At 35.6% G+C, this 20,376-nt stretch overlaps 1 long non-coding RNA gene across 1 annotated transcript in view; it reads left to right on the forward strand.

The window, feature by feature from the left end:
• The window catches only part of LOC122222410, a 163,118-nt gene that overhangs the window by 38,971 nt on the left and 103,771 nt on the right, over window positions 1-20,376 (forward strand). The window contains exon 2 of the long non-coding RNA XR_006203737.1: window positions 13,104-13,139. This is a non-coding gene — a long non-coding RNA (uncharacterized LOC122222410). The remainder of the gene's footprint in view (window positions 1-13,103; window positions 13,140-20,376) is intronic.

The following is a 20,376-nucleotide window of genomic DNA, read 5'->3' on the forward strand; positions in this document are numbered from 1 at the left end:
CCAAAGCACTTGTATATCAAAGCAAATTTCTCCATAAGAAATAATGGAAACTCAGATGATTCTACAACCCAAAAATATTCATATAAAAATGATTACAATATTGTAATATAATACAAAATAATAAAGAAAATACAAAATATAAAGAAAAACAAATTAACCTGCACTTACCTGTGAAAACCTTCGTGACTGTTGTGAGGGAGACAAGAGAGAAGAGCGTTATTGTGTAGGACAACTTGCACTATTACTAGTGGAATCGTTGCTATCTCCTGCTCAATGGAATCTTGCTTGGTCTTTTTCATCTAACTTCAACAAGGAACCTATCCAATGTCACTTGCTTTTGCATCCTTTCGAAGATTTTGCAAAAATGTGTTGACAGTCACCCACAATCCTGCAGAGAGAGGGAGGGGGAGAGGGAGAGGGAGAAACCATTGGCTTGGTTGTGATCATGTGACGCGTTTGGCATCATATACTAGTCGTATTGCAAGACATTGCTCATTTATCAAGTTAAAATTTATTAGAAATGTTTGCTTGTCGTGCAGAATACTTGCAGAATGAGTTACTTGCAATTCAAGGTTTTACTGTATTTTATTTATAATAGCTTTGTTATATCACTATATCACAATATAGTTATATTGTTATATCACAATATCTGCAGTTATATCACTATATTCTCCCAAGAGGCTGAGAAAGAATTATACCTGTTAACTAACTTTCTTCGAATCAAGGCTCAGTGTGGAAACAAAAGGATTCTAATACTTTGAGGCACTGTTCAAAATATGTGTTAGGTCAATTATCTGTACTAACTCTATCATTGGTGGTAATGAATTCCTGGTTCAGAAATTCAGGCTATCGTCACTAGGACTCCAAATTTGTTTTAAAGCAGATGCCTTGATGCCTGTTTAAACCTTGAGTATATACCTAGTGCTGCTGTAAGTCCCTTTAGATTAGACCAAAGCCATGAAAGTGAAGTCTTAGCAAGGACAATACAATATCCCCTATCAGAAAGGAATGTTATCCTCATGTATAGGCTACCAGAACATTTTTTCACTTAATTTATAAGCAACTCACAAAAACATCTGTATGCTTATTTTAATTACTGCCAAAGAATCAGAACAAAATATTTCACCCGATAGCTAAATTTAAGTTTTTTCTGGGCTAACTTCAATGATCATATGTGCTGGCTTCATGTCAAAGTAGTCTGACTATGATGGTGACATATAAAAAGAAATCTATTAAATGGAACAATAGCACTGAATTGGAATGATAGTGTTATTAAAGTGAGTGAAATATTAGAGCAACATATATGAGTGATACTCCATTTGGATATTTCTAGTAAGAATTTCACAAAATATAGATGTAAATTGGTCAGTACTTCTCCATAACAGAGTGAAAAACCTAACTTTCCTGCAGACTTGGAAAATTATTCAGAATATAAATATAACAATTCGTCTATTGACTTTGTATCCTAGGAAATATGAAGAAGAATTGTCTGACATAAATGCAGACCTTGGGTTTGCTAAAATCAATATTTATCTCTCAGGTCAGTCAATTTATTGATATTCATCTCAATGAGAAGTCAGTATATGTAGATCACTGTGGACTAAATTTCAACATAGAAACGTTTAAATCTTGAATTTAGTTTTGCTTCCCTGAGAATCCTTCCCCTCCTGCCCCCTGATTTTATACGGTTTGTATAAGGTCCAAAAGAAAAGAGTTAAAGCTTTTTAAATATTTTAGGTTTTTTGTCTCATACCATTTAGCAAAATCAAAAAGTGTTACCTGTAAATTATTAAAAATGATAACATCCAAAGTAAACTCTCACCAACTTAATTTCTCATACTGAAATTTTCATAGGGTGCATAGAACTTATTCAAAGTTATGAATTACAATTAAAGATTTCCCAAAGAAACGATGTCATGATTTTAAATTCAGTAAGTACAAAGAAGTGTGATAAGTAGAGGTAAAAACACCAAAAAATACTTTTTATGTGGCAATCATCAACTGATAATTGTGGTAATATAGAAAAATACACACCACATATGAGTATAGAATTCAGGCTAATGTTACAAGCTAATGAAAAGAAGCAAATCTGCAGTGCATCTACTTCATACATTTATTGTTTGAGCTAGTCACTTTTACTTTGAAGCTAATAACTACCTTCATTACAGAAACTGGTGCCTGTCTTTAAATATATTTGATTTATTTCTTCAAGTATACTTAAATTGCATTTATTTTTATTTTTATAGTAGGGAACCAAGTATATTGAATATTTTTATATTGCAATCAATATATTTCTTAATCTACACGTGATAATAATACTGACATAATCGTATCATGATTCATCAATCATGAATGTCAGGGCCCTTAGGTGAGTCCAGTGAATTTGGTGTTCACTTGTATATTTTAAGTCCTATGGCAGGACCTAGAGTCAGGTCCTAAAGTTTCCCTTCTTTTCCTTTTCTAAGCTGTGAAGCTGAACCATGGCTATCCTATCTCCTGGATTTTGGCAATCTGATAAAGTAAAAGAAAATCAACCCTCTTGACCTATCATATTTACATCTCTCTTTTTATTTTATTGATTTTGATCACTAGTTTAGCCAAACTTGCTTTCTTTTAGTGTTTCTACTTCACCTCAAATTCTGAAATTTGTATAATCTCACCATAGTTTTTCCAGCTCCTCTCTTTGAATGTTTTAGTGTAGATGTTTTTATCAGTCTTATATAGCCCAATTATATTTAACCTTCCCATATTATATCAGCAGGAAGAGCTAAGATCCTTTTCCTGACACTTCAGACAACATTATAGCAATAGCTACATGACAGAGATTATACAAATCAACTATAATTAGTTGTCCTTTCAATATAAAGTCTTGTTTCCTTAACGGTAACAAATTTGGCTAATTTAGCTTTAGATTTTATCTTCTACATAAACTAGTTTGATGAAAATTAGTGAAAACATGTAACACGTATTTAAAGGTCTTTTAAAGTGGCACCCGCATGGCTCTGTTGGTTGAGCCATCAACTATTGATTTTGGCTCAGGTCATGATCTCAGGGTCATGATCTTATGGTCATGAGATTGAGTCCTGCGCTATGTCTGGCTTTGTGCTGATCGTGGAGCCTGCTTAATATTCTCTCTCTCTCTCTCTCTCTCTCTCTCTCTCTCTCTGTCTCTCCCCCTCCCTCCCTGTGCCTCTGTCCTCAGCTCACTTTCTCTGTCCCTCTCTCTAAAAAAAAATAAATAATAATAAATAAAAACATAAAAGCCTTTTAAAATATTTTGTTGGCTTCTTTAAATGTTGACATTTTAGTTGATTTAATTTGTTTTTTATAGAAACAATCTTAGACTTCAAGCCAAGGTTTTTCTTTTCTTTTTTTTTTTTTTTCCATTACAGAAATTCTAAGTATATAATGTGTGGTAAAGCACTTAAAATGTTAACTGGTTGAACTGACTGGGAATAAATAAATTTTGGATGGTAACTTTTGGAAAATTAAGTAATACTTAAACTTTCAAAATTTTGGAATTTTTGTATCTCCATTTAACTGTCAGTTTTTCAGAGTCCCTCTCCTATCTCCACATTAGAATAGTTATTTGAATCATTTTGTTTTCTTCCTGCTATTTCATTTCAATGAAATTATCACAATTTGTAATCATATATGGATTTTATTTATATATAAATATAGTTATTTAAAAATATAAAATATAGTTTTGTTTATATTTTTATTTGCTCAAAATTTGCCTTATGTACTAGTTTGCAGGCTTAAAGAGCTCAGGAATCATGTATATTTTATCAGTGTAAATCCAGGGCATAGTAGAATATCTGGCATACTGTGAGTTTTAAATAAATGTTGAAGGAGTTAACTAAAATTTATAGTGAAGTAGAAGAAAGTAGAAGGAGGAGGAGAGAGAGGAGGAGAGCTGGAGGAAGAATAAATCGGTGACTAATTTTTATGGGTTCTTATTGTGCACCAGCTATTCTGTCTTCACAGCAAATCTCTCAGGTCAGTGCATTGAAGACAAAGAGGCCCGGGAGGTTAAGTGACAGGCTTGTGCTTCTGGTCATACCCAAGGTGGTAGAGTTGGATTTTGAATCCACTTGGGTTATGACCCCAGTCTAGCCAGCTGTGCTCTATTATGAATAGAAGGACTGTGGCATTTTCCCTACCTGCCCGTCTCACTGAAACCATCTTTTTCTATGGCAGCTGGTATTTGTGAATGTAGGCCTACATAAAAGTAGTGGTATGATGTGTACTTTGCTGAGTCATGTGGAGCAACTGGATTTTTCAGGGACTGAATAGAACCAGTTTATTCTCTTAATTAAAAGTTATTCCTAAGGAAACCTAATTGCAGTGGAATTAATTGGTTTTCATGGAGTCCACGTATCTTCTGGGTCTGTGAGTTCCACCCCTCCCTGCCCAGTTATGTCAGATGACATTCCACCCAAAGTTTTCTGAAGTTTCAAAATCATTGTGTGAAACACTCATATGATATAAAATTATTAAATCTGTGTGTTATCTTAAGCCAGAGGGTTGCTCTATGCTTTAGTAGTAAAGAAACAAGCCACCATACTGCTCAACATCCTTCCTTTCCAATAAACTGATTTGTTCCTGGACTTCCATATTACTTCTCCTTGCTTTACAGAAAAAGTGTTCCTCGTTTCCAGGGTTAGTTCCTTTGTTCTTGATTGAATTCATTCTTGCTATTGATTGGGTTCATTACTATCCTCTGTTCCATATTGCTATCCACAATTTATCACCCAATTTATAACTAATTTCTTTTTCTACACTGGATTTTCTTCGGGCAACAAGTATATCAAAGTCTTCCATATTTCAAATGTAAACAAAGTAACAAAAACTCATTCCCAGGCCTTCTCTGCCAAATTGACACCTCATATCTCTTCTTTATTAAAGTTTTTGAAAGACTGTTTTAAATTGCTGTCTTCATTTCTTAACCACCCATTAAAATGTTTCTTTATGGTGTCTTCCACATTTTACTGAAACTACTGTTTCAGAGGTCATCAGTAATGTACTGTTTGCCATTTTTAGTCATTCTACATGGGCTCAGCTTTCCCAAGTTTTCTGCTGTATTCCACCACTGTTGAACACTCTTCATTCTTTAAACTTTTTCTCCATTGATTTCCTGACATTGTTCCTTACTAATTTTTATCACATTTCTTATATTCTGATCAAAGAAAGATTGTTTTCTTCTTCTTAATTTTAAAGATTTGTAATTTTCAACCTATTATCTTTCTCCTTATTAGTCTATATCACTGTTTCTGCTTCCTTTGATTAACCTTCAAAAAGCTATGTAATCTTTCCCTGTATTTCTGGTCTAGGTCTTTTTATTGTTCAACATATATTAACACCTTTTCTTGGTTTCTGGGCAATAACTATCAACTTTACATGTCTTTCCTGAAATTCTAACTCTTATTTCCAAGAATTTGCGTGATGTCTCAAAGCCAAATTAAACTTTATCTAGTAGGGCTGGTACTTCATCTTCCCAGTCACAGATACAAGGTACCTCACTTATGTTTGACACTTTCATCGCCTTCATCCACACTCTGGCAAATTAATAGGTTCTGTTCTGAATGGTGCTTCATGAGTGTATTATTTTCAATTGTTTCTCCTGCAGGTAGTGATGTCATCTCACACCTGGAGTATTCCAGTAACTTTCTAATTCGTATCTGTCTTTAGCCTTCAATATACTACTCCACCTTTTATGCTTGATAAAAAACTTAGATAACCACCTGTGGCCTATTAAAATATAGTCACATTTCCTACTGTGGTGTTCATAGGTTGCCAGAACTGATGTAAATCTGCTTGTATAGACCAGCTCCCAATGCATTCTTCCATTAAGCTAGCTTTTAGCCATTTTCTAAGTATACCATGTACTTTTGTGCCCTCATGCTCTTTGTCCTTATGAACTTGGAATACCTTTTCCCTACTTTCTTTCCTGTCGCTGAAAACTAGTTACTCCTCAAAGGGTTACATGAGTTTATTCCACTTTGCATGATTGGTTGTCTGTCTCTCTTTCTATAGTTTTGTCTCCCTTTCTATTTTGTAAATATTTCTAGAGCAGAAATAATTTTATTCCCACTTGTTTCCTTCACTTCATCCCATACCACATATGTAATACACAAACTCTTTCTTTTGTACACAAAGAGTATTAATGAAAAATTTCTGGGGGGTTACTATGAAGTTAAGAGATTCATAGACTCATGAAAGTCAGTTTGGCACTTCAGTGTCTCACTTTTTCATGCAGGAATTGTTTTACATTGAACAAAGTGTAGTTTGGCAAAAAAAAAAAAAAAAAGGGTTAGTCATTAAAAAGGATCTATTCATCAGCTGTCTTTTCAAGAGCTGTCTAAAGTGCTTGATATTCACACGTAAACTGGCCTTCACTGCTCAGGGCTCTTAACCTAGATACTTCATCAAGACCATTTCTTTCAGAATGTACATGGGGCGCCTGGGTGGTTCAGTTGGTTAAACTCTGACTTTGGCTCCGGTCACAATCTCACAGTTTGTGGATTTGAGCCCCACATCCAACTCTCTGCTGTCGGCACAGAGTCTGCTTCGGATTCTCTATCTGCCTCTCTAGCTGCCCTTTTCCCGCTGGCACTTGCTCACAAGCTCTCTCTCTGTCAAAAAATAAACACTAAAAAAAAAAAAAAAAAAAAAATTAGAGCCTGCAGCTGATATTTCTTGATGAACTTAACTACCAGATCTCTGAAACTTGGTGAGTGGTTGCCATTGCTGCTAATTCTTTGCTAGCAAGTGGTGAAAGTGAGTGTAGGGTATTTGGAAAGGCAACAACGGAAAGATTATTGAACAGAATATTTACCAAATGTCAGAAAAGCTTTTGCAAACATAAAGCTAAAAGTGAATAAAATTCAAACCTACCTGTAAATCCAACAGAGCCGTTACTAATAAAACCTCATATGTATCACCTCAGAATATGTTTATCCAAAAAGCCTTTGGAACTTTTAATTTAGTTCTTCACGTATTTTCTTAAGACATGACATAGAAAAATCTGAATATATAGATGAATAAAAAACTGAACAAATCTGTTTTTTAGTCATCAGACAGTAAAGCTTTTTTTTTTTAAAGTTTTTATTTAAATTTCGGTTAATACAGTGTCATATTAGTTTCAGGTACAATATAGTGATTCAACACTTCATACACACGCGGTGCTCATCACAAGTGCCCTCCTTAATCCCCATTACCTGTTTAACTCATCTCCCACCCATCTCCCCTCTGGTAACCCTCAGCTTGTTCACTATACTTGCATAGTCTTTTCTTGATTTGCCTCTCTTTTTTTTCCCCCTTTGCTCATTTGTTTTGTTTCTTAAATTCCACATATGAATGAAATCATGGCATTTGTCTTTCTCTGACTTATTTCGCTTAGCAGTATACTCTCCGGTTCCATCCATTTCGTTGCAAATGGCACTATTTCATTCTTTTAATGGCTGAGTAATATTTCATTTTATATATACCATTTCTTCTTTATCCATTCATCAGTCAATAGGCACTTGGGCTGTTGCCATATTTTGGTTCTTTGGATAATGCTGCTGTAAACATCAGGGGACATGTATCTCTTTGGATTAGTATTTTTGTATTCTTTGGGTAAATACCTAGTAGTGCAATTGAAAAGTAAAACTTTATATATCTGCACACATTTTTTTAAACAAAAATGGGAGCTTACACTGAATTTGCATTTTTAGTTAACATATTTTCAACATCCTCCTACACCATTAATCTAATTACAGTGATTTACTCTAGTGAATCCACAAATGGTCAGTATTTAAAATTTTTCTCATGTAAATTGTCTTCTAAAAGCATTGTGAATTTAGTAGAGTGTATTTGGGAGGACAAAAGCGTCAGGGGGAGAGGGAGGATTTCAGAGGGCACACTAAATCCTGGTCCTCCCAGGGCGTATTTCTAGCTCCAGTATCCTTGACTCACACTTCTACCAAAAAGGAAAAAATGTATAAATATATTCAGCCTGAACATTCTACTGATTTAAAGTTCTTTGATGGCTCAAAGCACAGTTCCAGACATCAGAAATGAAATTTCAATCTGTGCCAGTTAAAAGTTGAATAACTGTATTTCATTATTAATATCAATAATATTTTATTCATTACACATACCAAAGAGATCAGAGTTCATTCATTCTTTCATTCATTAAACACAGCTATGACAGCCTTGCCGTGTCCCTCGAATGGGAGGAAAAGAGAGAAATGAATGTCATCACTTTTAGTGTCTGAAGTAGGAAGTGGAAGCTATTTGGGTGGTCAAGTGATGCAGTGCAGGTAACTTTTACAGTTTCTCTTTTGGTGCCCAACTGGTCAGAATTGCTTTAGCAATTTATCTAATAAATATTTATCTAATTATTTATTTACTACCTGCTGTTTATCTAATAAGGCTGTTTTGCTTTGTGTGCTCCAAACTGCCTTGTGTGTCCTGCCTCCACACCTTTGGTCTTGGTCTTTCCTCACAGAAAAGGAAAAGTACATGCTGGCAGTGAAGACTTGACTGTTAAATTTTCCCTTGTTCTCTTCTTGAGAATTTTTCAAATGACATTCCAAGGTTTGCTCTTTACATGGAATAGATATTTTGCAGGGGAAGTAAAACAACTTATATGCTTAAAGAAAATCTAACAACTCTAGGTAATCCCTATTTAAGTAATTTTGATGGGGTTCACAACGGTGGGATTTAAATACATTGATATGAGTAACGTGGGGGCTCCTCAAGCTAGATTTGGCACCCTGTTGTACACATTGCTGGAACTTCATACTACCCATTTTTAGAATTATCCCAATTATAACTTAACTGTTTGATTCTTCTATCACCCATAGACTCTAAGTTTCTTAAAGTCAGAAACCATGTTCATCTTACTCAGTTCTATATTCCAAAGTGGAACAGTTTGTGGCACAAAGTAGGGACTACAAAATATAGGTTGAATGAATAAATAAGTGAATAGATCTTTAAAAGCAGGATAGAATATGTAGTATTTTTTAGGTATATCTGACCAAAGAACCCTTCTTTTGTGGATTATGTACTAATGTTTCATCCTATTTGTTTTTCTACTTGGATCCCCTGCAGGCAATTCATGGGCATAAAGTCCAAATTAAGATCATCTTGTCTAGAGTATATAGTTGTTCTCTTTTGTTCTATATGTCGGAAGTGCTCTCACCATTGTTGCAGTAGTCCACATAAAACTGGAGGATGATCCTTAACTTTTCTTACTCTCATTCACATTCCATCAGCTCCCAGCCCTTTTTGCTTCTATCCTCATTTTTCAGCCCTATTATTAAGACCCCAGTCCAAGCCAGGAAAATTTATCTCTGACAGTAGTCTCATAACTGGTTTCCTTGCTACCCTGCAATCACTTATTGCATGATAACAGCGTTTTTATTGTATCAATATCTTATTTAAAGTATTTTTGTGACTTTAACAAAATTGTGTAGATCTCTGCTTACCTCTTGATTTTGCCGTTTTATTCCCTAAGTTACTCTACTCTCTAGTTGTATTGAATGTTTTGGTTCCCCCAAACCAGCGTGATTTCAGGGCTGTTTTGGTTCCCCCAAACCAGCGTGATTTCAGTATAAGATCTCACATCTGTGCACTGCATGATGCCAAGACTGTTCTGTGAGTGCAGCCCCGTAGAGTTGTGCAGCATGACTTCTCTACCTGATCACTAACTTTTTTTTTTTTCTTAAATATCATGGAACCCTTTCTGACCCTTCTTGTTTCTTATTCTTGTGTTCTGGATAGTCTTTCTGATTTCTGGGATATCATGACCACTTGATGATTGTTGGGCTGCCTTGCTTTATGTCTCCAGGTCTACTGGCATTTCTTCTGCCACAGCACTTCTCACAGTCTTTTCTTTCTTTCTTTCTTTCTTTCTTTCTTTCTTTCTTTCTTTCTACCCCCTCTCTCTTTCCCTCCCTCCCTCCCTCTTTCTTTTCTTTGCTCTTTTCCTTTGCTTTTCTCTCTTTCTTTTTTTCTTTCTTTTTCTCCCCCTCCCCTCCTCTCCTCCTCCCCCCTCCCTCTCCCCTCTCTCCCTCCTAACTAGACTGAAAGAACTGTGGAAGCAAGACCTTTTGTAGTGCATTACAGTTGGATGTTCACCATCTGGTCTGTGTCTAGCAGGGCCTGTATCCTCCTCAGAGTCTTTGTCTTTGCTATTTACCTTGCCTACAATGCTCTTTCCTAGGTGTCCTCCAAGCTCTCTCCTTTACCTCCTTCAGGTGTTTACTCAAGTATTACCTTCTTTTTTTAAAATTTTTTTTAACGTTTATTTATTTTTGAGACAGAGAGAGACAGAGCATGAACAGGGGAGGGGCAGAGAGAGAGGGAGACACAGAATCCGAAACAGGCTCCAGGCTCTGAGCTGTCAGCACAGAGCCCGACTTGGGGCTCGAACTCACGGACCGCGAGATCATGACCTGAGCCGAAGTCGGACGCCCAACCGACCGAGCCACCCAGGCGCCCCTCAAGTATTACCTTCTTAGGTCTCTGACTACGTTATGGTATCCCCTCCGCTGTCCTTGCTTATCTTCCTTTTTTTTTTTTTTTTTTATTTTGTCTCTCTTATGGACTATATATTGTGTCCATCCAGAATTCATATGCTGAAATCATAACCCCCAGTGTGATGGTATTAGGAGATGGAAGCTTTGGGAGGTAATTAGATCATGATGGTGGAGCTCTCAGGATTGAGATTAGTGCCCTTATAAGAAGAGACACAGGAGAGAGCATCTCCCTGTTTCTGCCTTGTGAAGATACACTGAGAGTATGGCCATATGTAAATCAGAGGGCCTTTGCTAAGCACCTAGCCATGCCGGCACCCTAATCTCAGACTTACAGCCTCCAGAACTATGAGAAATAAATATTTGTTGTTTAAGCCATCAGTTCGACAGTATTCTGTTACAGCAGTTGGGACTGACTAAGATAGTTTCTCTCTGGAGCTCATTGATATGGGGAAAGCTAAATTGTCAGGGGTCAGGATAGCCAATTATGACAATAAGCCAACATGAAAGGAACAACTACACCTTTAATCACTAACTGCTATAGTATAAGCAAGAAGCCAAACTGGTAAAAACATGGATTCCCTTCTCTTCCATTTTCCCATGGAAAGACGCACTGGTCAAGGGGCAGGTAGATTAACACAGATGTGGGGGTTGTTTCACAGTTGAGGGATAACTGAACAAAAGGTTCCTGCAGTTTTGTAGACCTGAGAGATGATGGGAGGGAGAAAGAGACTACGACTGGAAAAGTACTGAATACTGATTCAGAGTGGAGAAAAGTGTCTTTGAGTTTTCATAGTTAATTCCCATAAGGAGTTGTAGGCAGAGGAGCCTGGAGAAAGCCTCAGTTGAAGGCCCCCTAATAAAGAAGTCTTGAAATGAAGGTGCTTGGGCCAAGTATTTGGATATGCATAAGAGCATGGCTGGCCAAGAGGGCCTGAGACTTTGCAACTCCCTTCAGACTGCAGTGCACTGGCTGTACGCTGGGTCTGATGTGGGGAGGACAGCTTTTCCCCATCAGCCCTGCCAAATAAAGCGTTTATAATTGCCTATGATCAGGCCTGAAGAATCGCACCTAGGTTTTTAAGCAGGGGCCAGACTCCTCAGTCTCCCTAGAAGTTACCACTTTTTACATGCTATATGCTACAGTTACATATTTTAATTACTTTGTGTATCTTTCCATGAGAATATGAGCTTCATGAGGGCAGGCAAATTTTCTTGTTTGTTACTGTATTGCTAATGTATACAAAAGTACTTGGTGCATGATAAGTAACTAATAAATATTTGTTCATTGAATGGATTAGTTTTATTTCATATCTACATTTTTGTCTTCATAATTAAACTGTAAATTTCTTTGAGGATTGAGACCTTGCCACATATTTTTTTCTTTATGTGTATTCTTCTCATTTAAGCTAGATAGTTAGCTGTTAAAAATATCCTTCTCTAGATTTGTTTGTGGTTTTTACCCTTCATCTTAAGATAATACTTTTGGGGGACCTAGGAGGTCTATTGATTGAGTGTCGGATTCTGGATTTCGGCTCAGGTCATGATATCACAGTTCGTGGGTTCAAGCCCCACATCAGGCTCTGTGCTGACAGCTGTCTCTTTCTGCCCTTCCCCAGGTTGCGCTCTCTCTCTCTCTCTCTCTCTCTCTCTCTCTCACAAAAACAAATAAACATTAAAAACAGATAACACGTTAGAATTATAATGGTTGGGTCTAATCCCCTCTTTTTTAAATTTCAAATGTTTTAAAACAGGTTCTATATATCTATCTCCCCAACTTTTCTCTCTTCCAAGTTAATTATCTCTATTTCCCTTAATTATTTATCCCATGACAGTGGGATTAAGATGATTAATTTTGTGTGTCAACTGGCTAGGGCATGGCACTCAAATATTTGGTTTGCTTAAGGGTATTTTTAGGTGATATTAACATTTCAGTCAGTAAACTTTGAATAAAGCAGATTACCATCCATATGTGGGTGAGGGTTTATCCATTCATTTGAAGGCCTTAAGAAAAAGACTGACCTTACCTAGGAAGAGAGAAATCTACCAGCAGACTGTCTTCAGACTAAAACTTTAACATAAACTCTTCCTTGGATCTCTAGCTTACCAGCACACTCTGCACATTTTGAGTTTGCACAATTGCATAATTGCATGAGCCAATTTCTTAAAATCTCTCTTTCTCTAGATACATATCTATCTATCTATCTATCTCTATCTATATCTATATCTATAGATAGATAGATAGATAGATATAGATATAAATATATACATCCCAGTGGTTTTGTTTTTCTGGGGAATTCTGACCAACACAAGAATACTGTCTTTTCATCATTTTGTTTATTGTCTTCTGGAACCACCACAGTTTATCAGTGTCCCACTTAATATATATGGCTCCCAAGCAGACACAGTGCTCCAAATATGTTCCTATCAGTGTAAGGAACATGGATATTATGGACTTCCTTGCTAAATTCCATCTTTGTGTAAATGTAATACAAGCGTGCATGACATTTGTTGGCTCATGTTAAATCTCTCATTGATTAAAAATATTATCTAACTCTAGCATCTGTTTTGTTCTAGGAATCGTGTTGGAAGCTGTGAATATAGACCTGTAAGGTATAGTCCCGTTCCTCAAAGGACATGGATATTTCTTTCCTATTTATAATCTTTGCTATCGTGTGTTTTCAAGGTCGACTTTTTAACCAGAAGTATTAGATTTATTTATGTTCTAGAATTCCTTCTTACTAAATTTGATGCATTGTTTCAACTCTTATAATGAAAAAAATACTGATGTTATCATGATTATATAATTCAATATTTGATTATTTCTCTAAATCAGTACATATCTTTTCTATGTCTGTATCCATTTTTTGACTCAAAATTGTGAATAAGGCTCACAACAGGTTCAAAAATGAGCCATGTAATTGTCATGGTTTGAGAATAATTGTTCAACTAACACATATCCACATAATTGACAAACATTCTCTCCACATATATCTTGTCCAAAAAGACATCAACAGAACACTGCATTAAATGCCTCATTGAAATGCAGATTCACTATGTCTATATAATTTAATTAATTTGGTATAATTTATTCTTAGTGAATTTAAAGTGGCTCTTGGTGATTACCACTTCCTTTTCTAGGTGTTCATGAGCCATCTGTCTAATTATATGTCTTGGAATTTTGCTGGTAATTGATGGAATGCTTTAAGATGTGTAATTTTTGTACGTATATTTTGATTTTACATAGAATTCAGTAAAATATATCATTTTTAGCATCTTTATGTATCATCTTCTATATCATTTTTTTTTCAGCATTTTTCCCAGTCTCCATAATCATCCATTGGGTTATAATTTTATGGGGAATGGGGACTGTCTTGAGGTACCCAAGGGCAGGGATGTGATTGTATTTCATAAATGATCACTTATTAGTCTACTTGAAGGGAACCCAGTAAGTTCTCTCTATCTGTTATTTCTGTTTTTCTGTTCATGTCACCTTTTTTTTTTTCATTTCTTCTTTCTTCCTTTCTTTCTTCTTTCTTTTTTCTAGTTCAGAAGTAGATAATGGCTACTATCAACGACTCTCAAATTTATATCCTCTATGTTTCAATAAGTAGCCTATTTTAGATTGGAATCTCTTATTCCATATTTCATGTAGGAGGTGTTTTTATTTCCCTTGGTTAAGGTTTCCATGTCTGGATTAATCAGTGTTGTCAGGAGTTGGAAGTATATTGTATGAACGTGACTACATTATTAATATGTGGATAACAGGAAGTAGGATAGAATTTCTAGAACTAGAGGTGATACACAGATAACCTAGTAGGTATCCAATTACACATGGTATGAAATTTAGGTATTCAAGAATCAGAACCAAGGGCAGCCTGGATACATACGGCCTAGAATTGGAAAGCCAGTATCTGAGACTACTCCTTATCTTTCCTGGGATATCAGATCTCTTATAATACGCATGTCTTACGGTCTTGCTGCTTTCAGAATACTTGCACACTTTGGCTACTTATGGCTTTGGCTTATCTCCATTATAAGTATGCAAATGGTTCAGACTTGCCATGGTGTTGATCCTGGCTGGACTTAAAATGACTCTTCATTTCTACTACGTACCTTTATCTGACTAGTTACTATTTCTGAGTCTCTTAGTTTAGATTCCTTTTTTTTTCTTAATGTTTATTCATTTCTGAGAGAGAGAGAGAGAGAGGGAGGAAGAAGAAGGAGAAGGAGAAGAAGGAGAACAAGACAGGGAGAGACAGAGAGAGAGCGGACAGAGAAGCTAAGTTGGGCTGCATGTCTCAAACTCAAGAACTGTGAGATCATGACTTGAGCCAAAGTTGGACACTTAACTGACTGAGCCACCCAGGTGCCTCACTTAGTTTATAGTCTTAAAGAGAGAATCTACTTAGCTACTAGTTGTCAGTGGATTGGCTGGTGTGTGTGTGTGTGTGTGTGTGTGTATGTATGTATGTATGTATGTATATGTATGTATGTATGTTCTATCTGCCCACTGATGAGAACGGGACAAATGTAGGGGAAACACTGACCGATGTTTTTGCTTATGCAGAATATAATTTATCAATAGACACTTAAATTTGCTTCTTATTATAGGTAAACCCATGTAGTGCTTTTTGTATGTATTTGTTTTATCCTTACTAGTATAAAGACACATTTCCATATAGAATGTGAACGTTAACTACTTATACTTATTTGGTTTTTGGTTAATATGAAATAATTATCATCAAGTACTGGAATTAACTATTTTTATTTTTCCTAAAAATGTTTTGCACATGGCTGACAGAACTTTTTGTTATATTTAGTTATCTTGATAATCCTGTACTATACTATATATCTACTTAATCTCCTTGAATCTCGGTTTCCTTCTCAGTAAAATAGATACAGAGACACCTTTATGTGAATGATTTAGCATCTCATATTCATATAAAGATGTTTATAGTTATAATCCTTTCCCTTTCTCCTTCCTAGAGTGCATGCAGGAAAATGTATGTAGCTATGTTAGTTTCCTTTATATACTGTCCTCTTTTATTTCTATCTTGTTGTAGATGTTTATAATTTTATTATCAAAATTTATTTTTCAAATCTTCAATCCTTTTAAAAGACTGAAGTCATGGAATCACTCAGATCTCCTCTCTGAAATTTTTAAAATCTGCTTTCTAAAGTCCAAGGTACCTGTCAGACTGCACTGAGTGTTTCCTTTCCTGGCTATTTCAAGCACTAAGATGACAAGTTGACTTTCTCCCAATGTTCCTGTCACTTGAATTTCATGAACCAGTTTTTTTTTTTTTTTTTCTTGGTTAAAGTTAAGTCCAGAGAAATAGTCCCTCATTCCTTCATCAACTAGCTTAGAGATAAAATTTTTAGCAAAATGAGACTTCTAGCAGATGCCTGGTTCATTGACATCTTAGCTAGAGCCTGCCTATCTCTAGTTCATTCTCACATCAAAATTATGTCTCTCACACCTTTAACCATTGGTATAGTATATTGCACTGTTTCTCAAATGGTGGTCTCAGAGGATGAAATTTAATAGGCCATGAATTCTCTGTAGAAATTTTGTGTGTTTTATTTTGATAAAAATCTAATACTTCATGTAATCACATTCTGGATTATTATTTCAATTACTTTCTACCCTTGCATACATATTTATGATTTCATAGATGTCAAGTGATCACCTAATGTGACATTATTTAATATTACTGTGCTGGTAAAATAAATATGGCTGCCATTAATATAGGATAACTTAATGTCAAAATGAGAACAATAATCTGTAAATTGTTGCTGAATTTTTTTATCTGGTATAAACTCATAATTTCTCATTTTTGCCAATTAAATTTGCAATTAAAGGATATTTTCTTTTTTGAAATAGTAACTTTTAAAAAATTCTAATACAGTTAACGTATGGTATTATTAGTTTCAGGTGTACAATATCATGATTCAACAATTCTATACATTATTCAGTGCTAATCATGTGTACTCTTAATCCCCTTCATCTTTTTCACTCATCCATTTCTTTCATCAATGTTTTATAGTTTTCATAGGTCAGGTCTTTTACCTCTTGGTTAAGTTTACTCCTGGGTATTTTATTATTTTTGATGGAATTTTAAGTGGGATTGTTTTCTTAATTTCTCTTTCTGCTACTTCATTATTAGTGTATAGCAATGTATCAGATTTCTGTATATCCATTTTGTATCCTGCAGCCTTACTGAATTCATTGATTAGTTCTAGTAATGTTTGGGGGAGTCTTTAGGATTTTTTTTATATAGTGTCATGTCAATCAACAAATAGTGAAAGTTTTACTTCTTCCTTTCCAATTTGGGTTCCTTTTATTCCTTTTTGTTGTCTGTTTGCTGCATCTAGGACTTCCAGTACTGTGTTGAATAAAAGTGGTGAGAGTGGATATCTTTGTCTTGTTCTTGATCTCAGGGAAAATCTCAGTTTTTCATTGAGTTTGATGTTAGCTATGGGTTTTTCATATATGGCCTTTATTATATTGAGGTATGCTCCTTCTAAATTTACTTTGTGAAGGTTTTTATCATGAATGGGTATTGTACTTTGTCAAATGTTTTTTCTGTACCTGTAGAATGATCATAAGATCCTTATCCTTTCTTTTGTTGAAGTGAATGTGTCATATTGATTGATTTGTGAATATTGAACCACGTTTGCATCCCAGGAGTAAATCCCACTTAACTGTGGTGAATAATTTTTTTAGCATATTGTTGGGCTTGGTTTGCTGATATTTTGTTGAGGACTTTTGCATATGTGTTCATATTTTATAGTGTCTTTATCTGGTTTTGATATTAGGTTCATGCTGGCCTCATAGAATGTATTTGGAAGCAGTCATTCCTCTTTTTTTTCCAAATAGTTTGAGAAGAATAAGTGTTAATTCTTTAAATATTTGGGAAGTTTCACCTTGGAGGCTCTCTGGTCCTAGACTTCTTTTGTTGGGAATTTTTTTATTACTGATTAAGTTTTATTGCTAGTACTCAGTCTGTTCAAATTTCTATTTCTTCCTGATTCACTTTTGAGAGGTTATATAATGTACCTATTTCATCTAGGTTATCCAATTTATTGGCATATCATTTTTCATAATATTCTCATATCATCCTTTGTATTTCTGTGGTGCTGGTTGTTATTTCTCCTCTGTCATTTCTGATTTTATTTGAATCCTCTCTCTCTAAAGTTTCATCAATTTTGTTGCTTTTTTCAAAGAATTGGATCCTGAATTCATGGATCTGTCCTATTGTTTTTTAGTTCCAATTTGTTTATTTCTGGTGAATCTTTATTATTTCCTTCCTTCTACTGATTGTGGGTTTTATTTGTTCTTCTTTTTATACATCCTTTAGGTGTAAGGGTAGGTTGTTTATATGAGATTTTTCTTGCTCCTTGAGGCAGACCTATATTGCTATAAACTTCCCTCTTAGAACAGCTTTTGCCAAAGATTTGGGATCTTTGGGTTTTTATTTTCATTTGTCTCCATGGATTTTTTTATTTCCTCTTTGATTCCTTGGTTTATGATTTCACTGTTTGGTAGCATGTTCTTTAACCTCCACGTATTTGTGTTCTTTCCAGACTGTGTGTGCGTGTGTGTGTGCGTGTACGTGTGCGTGTGGGTGGTTACTTTCTAGTTTCATGGCATTGTGGTCAGAAAAGATACATGGTATCACTTCAATCTTTTTGAATTTGTGGTGACTTGTTTTGTGGCCTAACATGTGATATATTCTGCAGAATGTTCCATGTGCACTTGAAAATAATGTGTATTCTGCTGTTTTAAGATGGAATGCTCTGAATATGTTAGATCCATTTGGCTCAGTATGTCATTCAAAGCCACTGTGTCCTTCTGATTTTTCTATTTATATAACTGGGGTGTTGAAGTCACCTACTCTTACTGTATTACTGTTGTTATTTATTTTATGTATGCTAATAGCTGCTTTATGTATTTAGGTGTTTCATGTTGGGTGCATAAATATTTATAATTGTTATATCTTCTTGTTGGATTGTTCTATTTACGATTTGCTGGCTTTCTTTAGTGATACACTTGGATTCATCTCTCTTTATTTTTTACATATCCATTATTGGTTTTTGATATGTGATTACCTTTAGGTTTACATATAACATCATATGCATAGCAGTATGTATTAAGTTGATGATCACTTAAATCTGAACCCATTCTTTATTCCTTTCCCCTTATGTTTTGGGTATATATATCCTTTTATTTTGTGAATCCCTGACTGATTTTTATAGATATACTTAATTCTACTGCTTTTGTTCTTCCTGCTTTTCTTACTCCTACTTATGATCTTTCCTTTCCACTCAAGGAGTCCCCTTTAACATTTCTTACAGGGCTGGTTTGGTGATGATGAATTCCTCTAAGTTTTGTTTGTCTGGGAAACTCTTTGTTTCTCCTTCTATTCTGATTGATAGCCTTGTTGGATAGAGTATTCTTGGTTGCTGTTTTTTTTTTTTTTTTCTTTCTGCACTTTGAATATATCATGATACTCCTTTCTGGCCTGCAGTGTGTTTGCTAAAAAATCAGTTGATAGCCTTATGGGGTTTCTCTTGTACATAACTGTTTTATTTTCTCTTGTTGTTTTTAAAATTCTTTGTTTCTACTTCCTTCCATTTTAATTACTGTGTGTCTTTATGTGGACCTCTTTAGGTTGATTTTGTTGGGGGTTTTCTGTGCCTCCTGGATTTGGATTTCTCTTTCCTTTCCCGGATTCAGGAAGTTTTCAGCTTTTATTTTTTGGAATAATTTTCTGCCCCCTTTTTTTCTTTCTTTTTCTTCTGGGATCCCTGTAATACAAATGTTATTATGCTTGATGGTGTCACTTGAGTCCCCTAAGTCTATTTTCATTTATTATTATTATTTTTCTGTCATCTGCTCAGCTTGATTGCTTTCCATTACCCTGTCCTCCAGGTCATTGATCCATTCTACTGCTTCCTCTAGTCTACTATTTATTCCCTTTAGTGTATTTTTTTTTTTTTTTTTTTAAATTTTTTTTTCAACGTTTTTTATTTATTTTTGGGACAGAGAGAGACAGAGCATGAACGGGGGAGGGGCAGAGAGAGAGGGAGACACAGAATCGGAAACAGGCTCCAGGCTCCGAGCCATCAGCCCAGAGCCTGACGCGGGGCTCGAACTCACGGACCGCGAGATCGTGACCTGGCTGAAGTCGGACGCTTAACCGACTGCGCCACCCAGGCGCCCCCCTTTAGTGTATTTTTAATTTCACTTATTGAATTTTTCAACTCTAGTGTGTGTTTTCTTTCTCTTTGTTGAGCTTCTCACTGAGATGCTCTACTCTTTCCTCAAGTCCAGTGAGTATCTTTATCACCATTAATTTAAATTCTCTATCACTCATATTACTTATCTTTATTTCATTTAGCTCTCTTGCTGTGATTTTCTCCTATTCTTTCATTTGAGACAGATTTCTCTGTCTCCTCATTTTATCTAATTCTCTGTGTCTGTTTCCCTGTGTTAGGAAAGTCGGTTGCATCTCCTGTTCTTAAAAGTAATGGCTTTATGAGGAAGAGGTCCTGTGGTACCCTGAGTGCTCCCTCTTCACAGAATCTGGCATTTCAGGGGTTTTCTTGGCTCAGCCCCTTTTCCTTCTGTCCAGTTGTCTGCATTGGCTCTCCTTGCTTGTGGTGGGCAGAGTTTGGTGACCATGGTGTTAGTGGGCCAGTCTGGGCCACCTTGGGTTGGGTTGAGTCAGACTAGGCATTTGCCAGAAATGCAGGGCACTTTCCCTGTGTTATCCCCCTGAGAAGCTTTTATTGGTGAGAGGGGCCTACAGTTAAACCAGATGTTTGCCCCAGCTCCCTGCTG

This window comes from Panthera leo, chromosome B3, assembly GCF_018350215.1.
Source record: "Panthera leo isolate Ple1 chromosome B3, P.leo_Ple1_pat1.1, whole genome shotgun sequence".
NCBI lineage: Eukaryota > Metazoa > Chordata > Mammalia > Carnivora > Felidae > Panthera > Panthera leo.